The 16,797-nt window shown below is 43.4% G+C and overlaps 1 protein-coding gene across 1 annotated transcript in view; it reads left to right on the top strand.

The window, feature by feature from the left end:
- The window catches only part of BRF1 (BRF1 RNA polymerase III transcription initiation factor subunit), a 2,040,227-nt gene that overhangs the window by 1,234,725 nt on the left and 788,705 nt on the right, over window positions 1-16,797 (top strand). The gene's annotated exons all lie outside the window — the stretch shown is intronic.

The following is a 16,797-nucleotide window of genomic DNA, read 5'->3' as shown; positions in this document are numbered from 1 at the left end:
TTTGGCCCTTCTGTCAAGGAAAAGTTGCAAAGGCATGAGCAAGACAGGCTCTTTCTGCCATAGGAGTTACGTTCAGGTCTCTGCAATGATCCTATAGGAAGAACCAAAAAAGGCCTTGATCTCTTTGGTTTCACAAGTCAAGATGAAATTTTGGCTCTCTTTTGGATAGGGGTGTCCATGGGAGAGATGGCCTCTTTTAATGTATGCTGGCCTACAGGCCGTGGAGGTCCCCAGATCCAGGGGTATCCTGGGCTGTTCTCCAAAAGGAAACCTCAGAACCCCTGAAGGTCTGATCGACTGCTCCACTCTGCAGGCAGTCAGGGATGTCTCTCCCTTTTCCCAGATTTGTGGTTTGCCATCACCTCTGATAGCTGGGTCAGAGAGGTAATACTCTGAGGCAACTATATTCCATTTTGGTGGGAAAAACCTTCTTCCCCTTCACCAAAAGTTGCATTAAATGATATTTCCTCTCTGCTGGCAAAAAGAGTGATCCAGGGGACCCCTCCAGATCAGTTAGGGTCAGGATTTTATTTAAAAATTTTTTTTGGTTCCAGACAAGTCCAAGAACCTCAGACCTTTTTTCTGGATCTCAGTCTTTTGAACATGTTTATCAAAGCAATTCAAATTAGGGGAGTCACAGAGCAGTCGGTCTTACCCTGCTGCAGGCAGATTAATTGAATGGCATGGTGGATCTCCAGAATGCCTACCTTCACATGAAAACAGCAAGGGAATCCAGGAAATGTTTGTGCTTCAGAATAGAGGCCAGTAGTTATCAATTCAGAGCACTACCATTTGGCCTTATCAAATCCCCCATCATGTTGAACAGATATATGGTTGTCATAACAGCTCATGTACGATTTTGGGGACACAAGATTTTCCCTTAATTGGATAACTGGCTCTTGGCTGCCCCCTTGATGAAGTCCCTTGTGCAGGCAATAAATTGTCTCCATCTTTGCTAGTCCCTAGGCATTTTCAAGTCAAATCTGTTTTCTACTTAGAAGTTGGTATTCCTCAGCTGTCACTTATATACCACTGTCTATTTTCCGTAGGATGGAATTCAGACCCTCCAGTGTGCAGTCAGCCGTTTATTAACCAGCTCCCATCTGACAGTGGCCTTAATATTCAGAGTCCTAAGGTTGATGGCTTCTTCAGGCTTGATGGTAAAATGTTCCTGTTTTCACATGAGAATTTTGCAGTGGTTGCTTCAGAGCCAGTGGTCTAGAGTCTTCATCCTCTGTCCAAGACAGTTATTACCTGCTTATAAAGGAAATATCTTTTGTGGTGGCTATACTTCCTTTAATTCACAGACACAGTTTCAAATCCCGTATCCAGTAGCAACAGTAACAGTGGATGCATCTTTCCTTTGGTGGGGATGGAGGGCATTTTGAAGGGAAAATGCTTCAAGGTTTGTGGACAAACAACAAGACCAGCCTTCACATAAATGTCTTGGAGTTAATGCTAGTCCTGCTTGTAACATGGGAACTTCAGGACTTTCTTACTCAGGGTGTGATATCCATGCAACAGGCAATATGACAGTAATTTGGTACTTCAGCAGGTAGCGGAGAACCAGTGCCTGTCCTTTATGTTGAAAAGCTATGAGGGTCTGGCAGTGGGCAATGGCATTGTATTGCTTTCTGATTGGAACACACATCCCAAGGGGTTCCAGGTTGTCTGGTGGACAGGCTCAGAAGAAATTCTGACACCTTATGAGTGGTCCCTAAATCTGGCAATAGCCAACCATATCTTCAGTCACTGGGGCACACCCTGCTGCAATCTGTTTCCACTGCTCAAAATACCAAATGCAGTCATTACTTTGCCTTGATCACCCCCTCTGGGACACCCACCAATGGATGTGTGTCTACAGTGCCCCCGTCTCCTTTATGCATATCCTCATCTTCCCCTTATGTCCAAGCTTCTGCAGAAGTCCAACAGGTGCAAGGCAGCAGTCATCCTCATAGCCCCCTGTTTGTCCATGCAATTTTGATTTCCCCTTTAAAGACTCATCTAAAGGAGCCCCCTTGGTTATTGGATCCAGTTCCAGAACTAATCTCCCCTCTCTCTGGGGAGTCTCATCCGGATCTTCACAGCTTGAGGTTAACTGCTTGGTTTCTGCCATACCAGTGGTGGCAAAAGATGACTGACTCCCTCAGACGGTCATCAGAATATGAGCTTCTCAAAAAGACTCCACTCATAAGATTTGCCACAGCAAGCCGAGGAGGACATTGTTTCTCTCAAAGTATACCAACCCCTTTTCAGCATCTATAGCAGATTTTCTGTGACTTCAGTCCTCTCTCTGATTCATGTTCAAGTTTTTGCACCATCATGGTACAGTTGCAATCTATTTTCTTTCTTCACATTGTTTTTCAGGAATGCCCCTTAGCTTTTCACAAATTATTTAAGGCATTCCTCAAAGACACCTTTCTACTGAGGGCACCCATTAAATACCAAGTTACTCACTGGGACCTGAGTTTTGTCTTGAAGCTCTCACAAAGCCACCTTTCAGCAGACTTTAATTTCCTTTCTTGGAAAACCATATTTCAGGTTGTCAGTACTTCTGACAGGAGAATTTCAGAGCTTCATGTGCTTGTCATCTCTTTATTTGCCTTCTTGGGAACAAGCCCTTCAATTAATTCCAAGGTGGCATCAGAATCAAACATTTCCCAGCCTGTTCACTTACCAATGTTCTTCCTTCATTATTGGAGCAAAGCAGAATATGTACTGCATATGTTGAATGTACATAAACAGCTGCACTTCTACTTAGAATATAATTCTTTAAAAAGGATGAGCAGTTTTTAATTTCCTTTGCCCCCAACAAGTTGGGACAAAAGGTATCTATGGTCTCACTTTCTAGATGGCTGTCAGACTGCATGTCTTTTGTCTACACTCTGAAAAACAGACCTCTCCCTTCCAAACCAAAAGCGCATTCCACAGGGATTGTGGTGACTTCTATAGTGTCCTTTAGAGCCTCCTCTTTGCAGGAAATTTGTAAGGATGCTACATGGTCTTTCATACATACAGGTGTCAAGCATTACAAGCTAATGTGTGTCTTCAGGGAACATCCTTAGGATCTTTCATCTTGAAGAGGTTTTTGTCATAGTGCCATCCAGGATTCATCACACCATGGGATTCTGACCCATATGTTGGATCAGATGGGCTAAATGAGTAGGATATGAAAGTTATGTACTTACCTTAATAGATCTTTCATTCCAGTCCATCAGATATGATAACCCACCTTCTTCCCTTCCATTTCATGTGAACTGAAGGATCTTCCCATAAGAGCTTATTGGTCTTATTTGCTCAGTGTGGAAGTCGAAGTTCTCAGATGTCTAATAGATCTGAGGCTGTTAGGGAGAGCAGGGCATTATGGGAAGAGAAATTCTTAAAGGGGCTCAAGGCTGGAGCACTAAAACTGCTTGCTTGGATCCAACAAGCGAGTGAAGGATTTGTTTGTTGTAGCAGATGGACTGGAATGGAGGATGGAAGTGGTTAGACTCCTCCACGGACAATTAGAAAAGTATAACACAAGAATTTTCAGCTTGTCTCATTTTAATTTAAACCCAGTACATTAATTTTTTTTAAAACTTGGGTTAAATTTTATTTCATCTAGAAGAGCCAACTTGTTAAGAACATTATTAAAGTTGAAACTGTTTACATGAAAACTGAATCTAAAATATGCAAAGGTCTATGTTTGTTAAACTTTTGACTTGTAATCCTAGGTTAATTCACACTCTTAAGGTCTTTGAAACTATTTGTGAGAGCAAAATTAGATTATTATGCAATAAAACAACAAAAAAAATCTTACTTTAATTTAATGCAAGCAGAAATATATGCTCTGAAAGAACTTAAAGCGAGGAGTTGAGTGATGATAGCAGATAAGAGGGGGAGGTCTTGTGTTAATTGATCAGAAGGCATACATTTCTTGTTTGGAAAACATGTTAAAAATGAAAAATATTTATTGGTAGAAGCTGTTGAAATACACAAAAGTTTTAAGAATGTATATTCTTTTTTGTATGATAATCTAACGGATGCCAGTTTAGACATGGAAATGTATAATTTCTGTAGAGTAGACCATCCAAAAGTAGGAATATTATTTGACATTCCTAAACTTCACAAAGCCCCATTAAACCCTCCTTGTTTAGGCCAATTGTGTCAGCTCCTAATTATATAACAGAAGGGAGTTAATAGTGCAGGAGTTAGATTCATACATTAAAGATTCCTGCAAATTAGTTAGTCTTTCTTTTTGTATACATCTGTGTGACCGTTAACATTTAAAGATAATATTGAAAGGTTAATTATGTTAAAAAGCTGGGCGGCCACGGTGGTGCAGTGGTTAGCATTGCCGCCTCACAGCAAGAAGTTCTCTGGTTCAAGCCTCTGCTGGGGTGCCTTCTGTGCAGAGTCTGCATGTCCTCCCTGTGGTTGCATGGGTTTCCTCCGGGTGCTCCAGTTTCCTCCCACATCCCAAAGACATGCTGTAGGTGGATTGGACATTCTAAATTGCCCCTAGGCATGAGTGCGTGCATGTGTGTGCCTTCTGTGGAAGGTTGGGTGCCGGGCTGGCAACTTGACACCGAAAAACTTCACTGCCAGTCATGAGCGGACAGGTGATCCACTGTGGCGACCTCGAACTGGGAAAAGACGAAAGAAGAAGATGAGTCTCTATAAATCAGAGAAATATAAAAATCAAGAAAAGATACAAATTGAAGTGTTTATGGAAGAATTATATATGCCAGGGTTAGAGGTAGATGAGGGTCAATTGCTATCAGGTAGGAAGAGATGAGATAAAAATTGTGATGTATAACCAATCTAGAGGAAAGTCCCCAGGAATAGATGGTATTCCTGTGGAAGTTTGGAAGCTAGGAGGAAAAAAAAACTGATAAAGATCTGGAAGGTTTTGTTTAACAATATCTTAAGAGGAGAAGTAACACTTACCTGGAAGAAAGTAGTGGTAGCTGTAATATCTAAAGAGGGTAAGGATCCATCAGATCCAGCTTCATACAGGCTAATTTCAATACTAAACCATGATTATAAAGTGACTGTGTCTATAATGGCTAAAAGAATGGCAAAAGTAATGCCAAAACTAAGATATGGATCAATGTGGTTTTGTGGAGGGGAGGCAAACATTTGACAACATTAACAGAATATTAATGATCCAGAGGGAAGCAGAATGTAAGAAAATACCATTGTTGGTGGGTCTTGATGCAGAGAAAGCATTTGAGATAGTAAGCTGGAACTTTGAGCAGAGCAGTGGAAACATTTGCATTTCCTGAAAAAAAAATGATAAGGTTGATTAGAAGGATATATGAAGGATGGGAGGCAAAAATGTAAGTGGGTGGAGTTCTCTCTGATAATTTCTGCTTTAGCAGAGGAACCAGGCAGGGGTGTCCTCTTTCCTCTTTATTATTTGCATTATATTTAGAACTGTTGGCAAAGAAAATAAGGGACTCAGAAATTCAAGGATATAATTGGTATGGTAGTCAAGAAAAGCTGGCTTTATTTGCAGATATTATTTTGTACCTGACAAAACCAGAAAAAGACATCAGTGTTGTGGAATATTTTGAGACAGTTCCAGATCTTTTCGGGATACAAAATTAATGATGCTAAAACAAAGGCAATAGCAGTAAATTATGTACCCACACATGAACTGGTTCAGGAATAACCATATTTATGGGGATATGATAAAATGAAATATTTAGGAGTATGAATTAAAATGATTCTAGTGTGGCAGCTAAGGATATGTGGAAAGAGGCTAAAAAGATAATACAAAAACTGAGAAAATGGAACCTTTGTTGTATGGAATGGATAGTAAGACACAAGCAGTTAAAATGTTTAGTCTCTTTAGTCTTGTACACAGGTCAGGCATATTTTTATCAACTAGAGGAGAAGTTGTGGGTCTCAGTAAAGAGCTGAAGGACTTTATCTGGGAGGGGAAGACTGCAAGTGGGATAGGCTGATTTTTCCAGTAGAACAGGGGTGATTGAACCAATGGGTTACCCAATTTGAAGTGGTATTTCAGAGCTACAGAGTTAAGACTCCTATACATAGCACAAGCAGAAAAGTATAATTTAAAGTGGAAAGGGATGATGATGAAACATGGGGGAAGCTCGAGAAACAAGGAGAGACTAGGATTTTGGATGCAGGCCTTTAAGGAGAATAACAATAATAATGCAGAATATTATATCCATAAAGTAGCAGAATGTATTCTAAGAACTAAAGCAACATGGGAATGGAGAAAGGAGATTCTGACAATAGGGATTACTGTAAATAGGGATACAAACACTAGGCAAGAGGGGGCCATAATTTATTGGAGAAAACTGGCAAAGGAACCAAAGGTATTGGGAGCAAATAACTAGAGAGGTAAAGATGATAGAATGGATATACACCAATAATTTATTTAGCCTGCAGGTAAGAGATTGCCTTTGCTATCAGGGATTGATATTAGAGTATAGGCAAAGAGAAAGAAATAGGGGAGTCCTGAATGAAAGACCAGCACTTATAAAGTTTTTAATAGAACCTAGAACAGAAGCTGCTATTAAAAAGAATAATTAGTAGAGCATATAAAATATTGCATAATAAGTATAAGAATCAATCGGAGGAAGCTAGAAAGGATTAGGAAGAGAGATTAGATAAACAGTTCACAAAGAAACAATGGGAAGGTATATGTATATCTCCCAAATATGCAACAAAATATAGAAGATTTAGGATCTTTGCTTGGAAGTGTGTATATAGGTATTTCTATACCCCAAGTAGGCTCCAAGGAAGTTTTCCTCATTTAGACAGAAATTAGGAGGTGTGATTGGGAAGAAAGGTAACTGAGCATATTTTCTGAGAGTGTAATGAGTTGGCAAACTTGAAAGATTTCCTGCAGATTCCTCTATCAGAGGTACTGGGTGAGCAGATTGGTGTAACTAAGGAAATGATTTTTTTGAGCAATGATGCAGACTCAGAATTGCCTAGACATAGTAAGGCCTTGCTGAGTCTAATTATGGCGGCTACCAAAAAAACAATTACTAGAAAATGGAAATCAAATTCTAAACCAACTTTACCAGAAGTAGCAAATATAGTAACAGAGATAAAACAACCAGAAATGAGATCTTTAGAACAGGGTAGGAGCAAACTACATAGGAAAAAATTGGAACTGTGGGAACAACACATGCAGAAGAGGAACAAGGTTTAAAAGAAGGCTGTGTAATTTTTGGCTGACGATGACTGGCTAGATTATAAGTGATGTATAATGTTTGTAACTGATAATTTAATAAAGATGTTTCTTGTGTAATAAAAAAGACCAATTAACCCCTGCATCCTGATTAGTGAGATGGTGGGTGACCAAAGTGTTTACCAAAAGTGTACCTGGAGACGAAGCCAAAATCTGTACAAATACCAGGTGGTAAATCCTGTTGAGACTACAGCAAAGTCATTGAGTTCAAGGCCAAAGCTGTCCCGTGGTGATAGAAGATGAATCCCAAGTGTCCAGGATCAAAACAAGTCAGAGCATACATCAAGACTGAAGGGACTGGGCTTGAGTCCAAACCTGACTGTCAAGACCAGTCCACTAGTTGACTCAGAAGTCTGCACTAAGGGCATGGACACCAAAGTTTGGAATGCCACCCACCCCCCTGTGACAGCAGCAATGGCCTTGACAGAATCGGAGCCATTACCAACACTGAAGGATTGAGTCAAGGCCTCTGGGCTGAAATATCCCTCATTGCTGGTAGTATTGATACTAAAACTGTCAATGTTGGCAGCAAGATCAACATCAAGTGCTGTTGATGTTGAGTGCTACTAGCCATAGACCTCAGTCAGTCAGTGCCAGTACTTCTTTGAATGTCAACATTTGGCCTTTTTGGAACCACTGCCTTATGGAAGCCCAGGATGGAGAGCCAATAAACTGGAACTAAAAAGCTTGAAAAGGAGAAGTGACCTTTTTCTGCCCCGCTGTCTATGGTTAGGGCATTTAGACATTGTTTGGTGGGCCTTAATGAATACATCCACCATTGTCTTAGTCAGTCTCAATGGGTACAGAAAGGCTTCAATGAGACACATTAACATTGATAATTGAAAACACAGAGTGTTAATAGGTTCATAGGTAGGTACTAGGCTATCGGCCCAAGGGCCTACGTAAGCCTAGCCAACAAGGTTCCCTGGCTTACGCCACCCAAGAAGTTATTTTCCTGTGCCACTGTCGAGCAGACACACAGAAGTGATCCCGGAATGTATTTCCCATCCACTCATCAAGATTTTTCTTGAAGAAAGCTAATGAAGAACTTTGCTTGACATAGATGGGTAGCCAGTTCCAGAGTATGGGAAGTCTCTGGGACAGGAATCTATCCCTCCAGCATGTCCTGTTTATTGTGGTGACAAGGTTTAGGTCCCTATAGTGTGTAGCTCGGAGGGATTGGGATTTCTTTAGGTGTAGTATGTCCAACAGCTCTGGGTTTGACATATATTTATATGTTAGGCAGAGATCACCTCGGAGTAGGCGATATGCTATGGAGTAAAGCTGGAGTTTTTTGAGCTGGTCAGTGTAGGAAATTTGTTTGAGGCCAGTAATCCTCTTTGTGAGGTACTTCTGTGGCCTTTCCAGCTGCTGCAGATGTCTTGTGAGGTACATTCTAAAAGGGGCGTTGTACTCTATAATGGGTCTAATGAGTGTCGAGTAGAGGGGAACAATGACCTCTTTTTTTCCTGGAAGATAACCCTTTTATGATGAGGTGTGCCACGTAGAAGGACTTCCTGACTACTGTGGCGATGTGACTATCAAAGGAGAGACTACTGTCCACCTGGGCCCCAAGGTCTCTTATCACACATTCGGTGTTAAGTAGATTGCTGCCTATGTGGTAGTTCATGAGTACAGAGTTTTTACCAAAGGGGATGACACTGCACTTTTTGGCATTGAGCTTGAGGCCATGGCTCTGACACCAGGCATCTGTCTTAGTGAGGCCCTTCTGTAGGATGTCCACATCATTTGGGGACTTGACTGTGGCTCGTAGTTTGCAGTCCTGCACTTTCCTTGTGCTTGGATTACAAAATATTGTATCTGAAGTAGTTGACTTCATTTGGTCTTCAACCTGTGGGAATACGGATCCGTATCAGATCCGAGCCGGCAAAAATTATTAGCATTAGCTCCAGACTCCTCCCCTTACCCATAATACACCTCCACTGACTTCCATCCCCAGATCTCGTTTGCCGCGATTTCTAAAACATTGTGTCTGTAGAGCTCCAACTAGCAGGGTGATTCTGATTGTAAGTTTTTCTAAATTTTCTGTTACTTTTAGCCATTTCAGGTTAGTATAGGTACCCTTTCTCCCCTCCCATCGCTTTGGCGTCGAGTGTGGGTTTGTAGTTAGTTTAGAGTAGTTTGTATTTGGTGCCCCCCCCCCTTAGTCAGTCTAGTGTGGTGAGTGGGTGTGGTGTTAGTCTAAAGAAAGAACGTTTTTGGTCTGTCTTTCTTTTTTTAAGGCTTCTTGTTTGATAGTATGGCTGAAAAGCTTATTTTTAAGCGCTGCACAGTGTGTGGCCATAAGCTCTCCCCAGCAGGATGGCCACACTCTGTGTTGTGTGCTAGGTGTGGCCCACATTAATGTGGAGTGTTCCATTTGTGCAGGGTTCAATCCCTGAGCTTTGAAGGGTATAATTGCCAAGTTGGCCCTCAAAGGTCTTCTGCCTGCCACTGATCCTCCTTCCTCATCTTCAGCTTCAGTCACAGTGGCTGCTGTGGCTGCCTCTCCCTCCCAGGCTGGGACTCAAATTCCTGCATCTAAGCCTGTGGTAGCAGAGGAAAGGTAGAGCGCGGGAGAGAGAGTCAAAGATGAAGGAAAAGAGGAAGAGGTCCATGGAGCTCTCGTCCCCGAGCAAGTCTGCACGGACCTGTGATTCCCCTCTGCTCCAGTCTCTGAGGTTCTCCCCAGAGCCGGAGGAGGCACATTCTGTTTCTCGGGCCTCGGTTCCCTGACAGACCAGGTCAGAGTCTGTAGCCTCATCTCGGTCGACCCGTTCTTTATCGGACATGAATCTGGATAAGATGATGAGGCGCTTTATCTGTACACAGATCCAGATGGTGTTCTTGCCAGCCTCCCCTCCCTCAGGAGGGGGAAGCTCACTTCTCTTTTTTCAGCCCATTTCTCCTTCCCCGATCCGACCTTCGGCTTTGGAGTTCTCAGATCCAAGGTTGGCCTTGGTCCGTGGGTTGGCGCCTACGGTCCTTGCATCCTCAACATTGACAGCTGCCTGGAGCATCTCAGATTCGTCCAGTTCAGATCCGAGCCGCTGTCATAGCCGGAGCCTGGGTGTCGGATCCAAGGGAGTGGAATCTTTTCCATCAGCTCTGATGTTGTCAGGCCAGGTTCTTTCCCTCGGAGCACCATCCACTTCGGGTCCGGCTCCGATTCTCTTGTCGGATCCGGGGAGACCGGCCTCCTTATTAGCTTCCCAGGAGGTCTGCTCTCATTCGGCATTCAATGTGGTAGAATGGGCCCTCTCCATTGGATCGAGGCCCCTGACCGCCCCCTCGGACTCCGCCCGGACCTCCTCAGCTCTGTCTATGATCCCCACTGTCTTACCAGAGGGACAGCCTGTGCTTGAAGAGCCCCAGACAGTTCCCCCCAGAGGAACAGATGGCTTGTGAGCGCTCCCCGGAGAGCCCCACGGGAGATGTGCCTCACAAGCGTATGTGCAAGAGGAGGCCGTTGGACTCCTCCGAGTCCCTAACTGAGGACACAGATTTAGATGATGGGGAGGGCTCCCCAAGCTCACCTCCCGACAATGTCTCCTTTGGAGACATCATGGAGATCCTGCACCAGCAGGGAGATTGGTCTGCCCCCAAGCCCTCCTCTGATGAGTCTGTGTTTCTGGAGGCTTTCGGCATGGACCCGTCTACGTCTTGGGTGTCCCCTCGCACAGATCCTTTAGTGGATTTGATCACCTCGCGGGCATGGAAGGAGCCAGATACCATGCAGCCGATCCCCATGCTCCCCGATAAGGTTCTGAGTCCCCCTATTGACAGGCCATCCTGGAACAAGGGCTCCCCAGTGGACACCATGGTGGTAGCAGCAGCCACGAAGAAGGAACTATCTCAGGAAAGTTCCTCGGTCCACCCTCCTAACCGAGAGTTACAGATGATGGGCTGCCTAGGGAAGCGGGTATATGCTTCAGCTACCTTTTCAATAAGGGCGCTGAACTACTTGGCCCATGTCGCGTGACTTAGTGAAGGAGCTTGGAGGAGTCTCCACCCAAGTCCATGTTGCAGGAAGACAAGGTTTCGTTCTCGACGAAAATGGCCACTCTGAGAGCAAGAGGGGGACAAAATGGACGCCGGCCCAGAGGCCGAGGGGGTCTGCAAAACTTTGGGTCTCGAGAACCATTCTTAGACAGACCCAGGCAGCAACCCTGAGGGGTTGCCCGGCTACTCTACTCTGGAGGCAGTCTAGGGATGATTGTCCTTGCACCCAGCAGCATGGGAGTCCATAACAACAGACTGCTGGGTGCTTCAAATTATATTCAGAGGATATTCTATCTCCTCCTTGGGTTTCCCCATACCTCCCAAACACCTCCCGGATGTTCCACCCACGCAAAGGGAGGCAGCAGCACAGGAAATTTCCAAGCTGCTAGGAAAACGAGACATCAGAACCGTCCCCCCAGATCAGTCCGGATCGGGCTTCTACTCCAGGTTCTCTTTGGTGCCAAAGAAAACAGGGGACTTAAGGCCCATCCTGGACATCTCTAAACTGAACCTATCAGTTGCCAAAGAAAAGTTCTGGATGGTCACTCTACAGTCCATCATGCCGTACCTGCAAGAGTGTGACTGGATGTGCTCGTTAGATCTCCAGGATGCTTACTATCACATAAAAATGCACAGAAGCTCCAGGAGGTTCCTCCGCTTCTGGGTAGGGGACAATCGTGATCAATTTTGAGCCCTACCCTTTGGTCTCACCACAGCTCCCAGGGTGTTTACCTAAGTGATGGCGACTGTAGCGGCTCACCTGAGGCTTCAGGGGATTCAGGTCTATCCGTACCTGGACGATTGGCTCCTCACTGCTCCCACCAGGCATCTACTTTCCCAAACCAGGGATTACTTTCTGACACTCGCCCTGAGTTTGGATATCACAATCAACACAGTCAAGTCTCTACTCGACCCTGTACAGGTGATAAATTACATTGGTGCCAGGATAGGCACACTACAGTGCAAAGCTCTCCGGACATTTTGGAGGGATGATCCTTTGCTCCAGCCCCGGCCCAAACCACAGTGACCATGGATGCCTCCCAACTTGGGTGGGGGGGCATTGTTTGGGAAGGACAGTCCAAGGCGTGTGGTCCCCCTTAGAGACCAGCTTGCATTTTAATTTCCTAAAGATGAGGGCGGTCCTTCTAATATTCCAAGTCCTTCATGCCTTTTTCCTCTGGGGACGATTGCCATTCAGTCAGACAACATGTCAGTAGTCTGGTATATCAACAAACAGGGACGGACCAGATATTATCCCCTTTGTCTTGAGGCCATGAGAGTTTGGGAATGGGCGATCTCCACTGGTCACTTTTTCATTGCAATGCACATTCCAGGACAGTCCAACATTCTAGCAGACAGGCTAAGTTGGACCATTCTGATACCTTATCAGTGGTCTCTGAATCTGTCAGTAGCGAAACAGATCTTCAGCGAGTGGGGTCAACCTTGCTGCGATCTCTTCGCATCTCTTTCCAATGCGAAGTGCAGCAGGTTTTTCGCTCTGAACTCCCCGCTAGGGGAGTCCCCCAGAGATGCTGTAGCTCATGCTTGGCCTCCCGGTCTTCTGTATGCTTACCTGCCAGTTCCTCTTGTCCCGAGGTTTCTGCAGAAAGCTTGTCGACTGGGGAGCATGGTGATCCTCATTGCCCCATTCTGGGCTCACCAGGTATAGCTTCCCTTCCTTTGGTCTCACCTTCTGGCTCTACATTGGATCCTACATCCCATTCAGGATCTGATTTCACACCCATCGGGGGTGCCTCATCCGAGTCTGGACAGCCTAAAGCTCATAGCTTGGCTGCTCTAGTTCCCATGATTGCTAGGATTCCAGGACTTTCAGTTGTCTATTTTGGTAGCTGCTCATAAGTCTTCTACCCGAAAGGTTCATTGCAGCAAATGGAAATGTTTTTCTTTCTGGGCCTCTCAGAGGAGTTTAGATCCTTTTACTGCTCCTATTTTTGCCATTCTTGATTTTCTAGCTGATATTTTCCAGCACGGAGCTAGTTCTTCTACTGTCAAATTTCAGTTGGCTGCCATTTCTCATTTTCATGTGGGTGAGAATTCTGCATAATTGGCATCTTCTATACTGTGTAAAGCCTTTATTAAAGGCACTTTTTTGCTACGCCCCTGGTCAAAAAGGCCCCCCTCCCCCGTGGGACCTTTCTATGGTTCTCCAAGCTGTGGTCACTTCGCCTTTCGAGCCTGCCGCAACTGCAGATCTAACATTTCTATTGTGGAAAACAGCTTCTCTGGTGGCGATTACCTCTGCTAGAAGGGTTTCGAAACTGCAGGCCTTGTCCATTAAATTCCTGTACATGATTTTCCCTTCGAACCAACCCATCTTTTCTTCCTAATGTGGCGTCACCAGTCAGTATCAATCAGACTATAAAATTGCCTGTGTTCTTTCCCAATTTTACCAACAAGATGGAATACAAACTACACATGTTGAATGTTCATAGACAGTTACGATTCTATTTACACAGGGCAAAACATTTTCGTATATCTGATCAATTGTTTGTTTCGTTCTATAGACCCTTTTTGGGCAAACCTATTTCCAAGGTCACTGTAGCTAGATGGCTTTCTTCATGCATCCTGCAGGTCTATAAGAACAAAGGCATGTCTCCTCCCGGTCAGGTTAAAGCTCATTCCACTAGGTCCATAGCAAAGTCTGCAGCTTTCTGGTCTAAGGGGTCTTTGGATAACATTTGCTGTGCAGCTACTTGGTCCTCATCTTATACATTTATTTCACATTACAAATTGGATTTGACATCTAGAAGGAGAGCATCCTTTGGCTCCGCGGAGCTCAGGAATATCCTTCCATGAGGGCCTCCCAGGAATTTAGTAGCCGAGGATGCTGTCCCACAGGTTGAAGACCAAATGAAGTAAACTACTTCAGATAAAGAAGTTATGTACTCACCATAATATTCCATCTGAGTAGTTGTACTTCATTTGTCTTCAACTGTCTCTCCCTCCTTCCCCCGAACCTTGGTGCATGTTCAGCCTATGGGCTGTAGTATAGGTCACAAGTATGTTATCTGGTCGGGTTCTAAGTATATGTTCTGCAAACTTGATCTGGGGATGGAAGGCAGTAGAGGTGTATTATGGGTAAGGGGAGGAGTCTGGAGCTCGGAGCTGATGCTAGTAATTTTTGCCAGCTCAGATCCGATACGGATCCGTATTCTCACAGGTTGAAGGCAAATGAAGTGGAACGTTATGGTGAGTACATAACTTCTTTTTTTCTTTTCTTTACTAATCACAAGAGTAAAAGAATCACATCTCACATTCCTTATCAAAATGCTCCTTTCCCACATTAAAAATGCACAAAATAGTCTATACATTGGTGGGATTTTTTTTTTTTTTACTCACACTTATATTTGTTAAGAGCTTTGCTATCCATAATGACAAACAATAAATTAACCAGACTTCTGAGAAAAGAATGTAGAGGCACTGAACTCACACTATAACTGGTAAGTCATCAACAATATTAGTGATACTGCAGTGGGAATAACCATGTATTCTAACAGATAAGGAACAAATTTCAAGGAAAAAATAATTTGAATTTACTGACCTTACAGGCACTATTAAGGCTGGAATAGTGCTAATAGTCACACATAGGAGAAAGAAGAACTCAAACTTTAATTTTTTAAATAGGGTACTGAAAAAAATAGAGTAACCTGTGACCATTTCTTCATTGCTAGTGCCTATGAATAGCCAAGGAGACTTGGAGAGAACATTTGCTGGCAGAGCATTATGGGTAAAAGCATAGTTCCAGTAGGCTGGGCAAGTTTCATATCATCATTTCAGATAATTATTGTTTCAGTGTAATGCTGCAAATGTTGTGCAAAAGTATTTTTTCTTTTTTTTAACTTTTAAGGTTTTTGCCCATTTTCATAGGTTTGCAACCATGGAATTAGTATGTATAAATAAGGGAGTCGTGGGAGTGAAGCCTTCCCTGCAAAAAAAAAAAAAAAAATGTTTCAGTGAATGAAACTTGCATTGCTTATGCTATTGCAATAGTGCTAGTGGAACTGGCTTCAGTAATATTATATGAAACCAGACAATGGGGATAGAAAACTAGGTTTTTACATTAAAACTTGCAGGGCAGATCCTGTGGAGATCCATGAAGGAGATTTTAGGTTCTTGAGATGCACTTCATTAGACAGGATGTCATTCTGAAGTTTCATATGATCATAGGTAAGTATTAGCCCTTGCAGGCCATTTTAATCTTAGCCAAGTTCAATTTTTTTGTGCTAAAAATAACCTATCCTATTTGGTTACAGATTGGCCTTGCCCATCCTGTGTTAGATAATTGTTTATTAACCCTAATGAGAATAATTGAGATCATACAGTAGATAATTTGAGTGTACTCATGTGTAAGGTAAAGCATTTAGAAGCTGCCTTTGCCCATTAGAAGTACAGGGGGCAGTCCTGGGTTAAATTTTCTGTTTCCCATTCATAGATCAAATTACGCTTGAATATGGACAGGGATGAATTTTGTTTTATGTGGATGGGGTGTCTGTCCCTGCAAACCATTGTATTGATATTGTAGAAGAGCTTTAGATGTGTAGACTGTGTAATTCTCATGCCATTTGACTTGCTGATGTGCTGCAGATTCATCAGTAATGGTTCAGAGGATGCCTTGTATGTCAGACACAGCTAACTGCTTAGCAGGTTGTAGGATACTGAGTGTAATGACAGGGCTTTGTCAGTCCATGTAGCATATTTTGTTTAGGCCTTGTATCCTTTTAGTAAGGCATGTCTGTGGGCATTCCAGTTGTTGCCTGTGTCTGGACACATGCATGCCAAGAGAGCATTATATTCAATAACTGGCCTAATACAGCTGAGTAAAGGGGACAGTGACATCCCTGGATCTAGACACAATTCCTTTGTTTATAAGCTGTGCAGTGTAGAAGGACTTTCTTACAACAATCGACACATGATGGTCAAAAGTTAGGTCACTGTTCACATAAGTTCCCAAGTCCTGAACAACTGGATCAGCTGTTAGGGGTGAGTTGTCAATGTAGTTTTCCCTGGGGAAGATGACTTCCCAAAGGATAAAATAATGCATTTTTGGCATTTAATTTCAGTCCATGATTTTGGCACCAGTTATTTGTTTGAGACAAACCTCACTGCATGATGGTTGTGTCATTTTTGCATTCAGTGACTACTTCTAACTTGCAGTCATTTGCAGACTTGGTCAGCCAGAGCTCTTTGGTATTTGAGACTCCACTGTTGACTGATCTCTTTGTGGAGGTAACATCCCCTACTTTGATTATCTGCGTCCTATCTGTGAGCCAGTTGGCAATCCAGCAGGTGGCATAGGAGCTTATTACTAGTTTATTTTTTCTACTGTGCCTGAGTAAGAAATTGAATCAGAAGCTTTCGCCAGGTCAAGGTATGCTGTATGTACCATTTTGCCTTTATCCATTACTTTGGTGACCTTTTCAAAAAAATGTACCAGGTTGAGTAAGCATGACCTGCCCTTGATGAATCCAAGCTGAGACAGTTCCAGTGTTTGAATGTTCCCCGAGTCCTAAATGCTTAACTCTGTAATATGTCTTTCCTTGACTTTGCATATGAGGTTG

Source organism: Protopterus annectens, chromosome 6.part0 (genome assembly GCF_019279795.1).
Source record: "Protopterus annectens isolate FY-2018-M chromosome 6.part0, PAN1.0, whole genome shotgun sequence".
In the NCBI taxonomy this organism is placed as follows: domain Eukaryota; kingdom Metazoa; phylum Chordata; order Ceratodontiformes; family Protopteridae; genus Protopterus; species Protopterus annectens.
The sequence above is the reverse complement of the archived record's forward strand: the minus strand, read 5'-3'. Positions and strand labels throughout refer to the sequence as shown.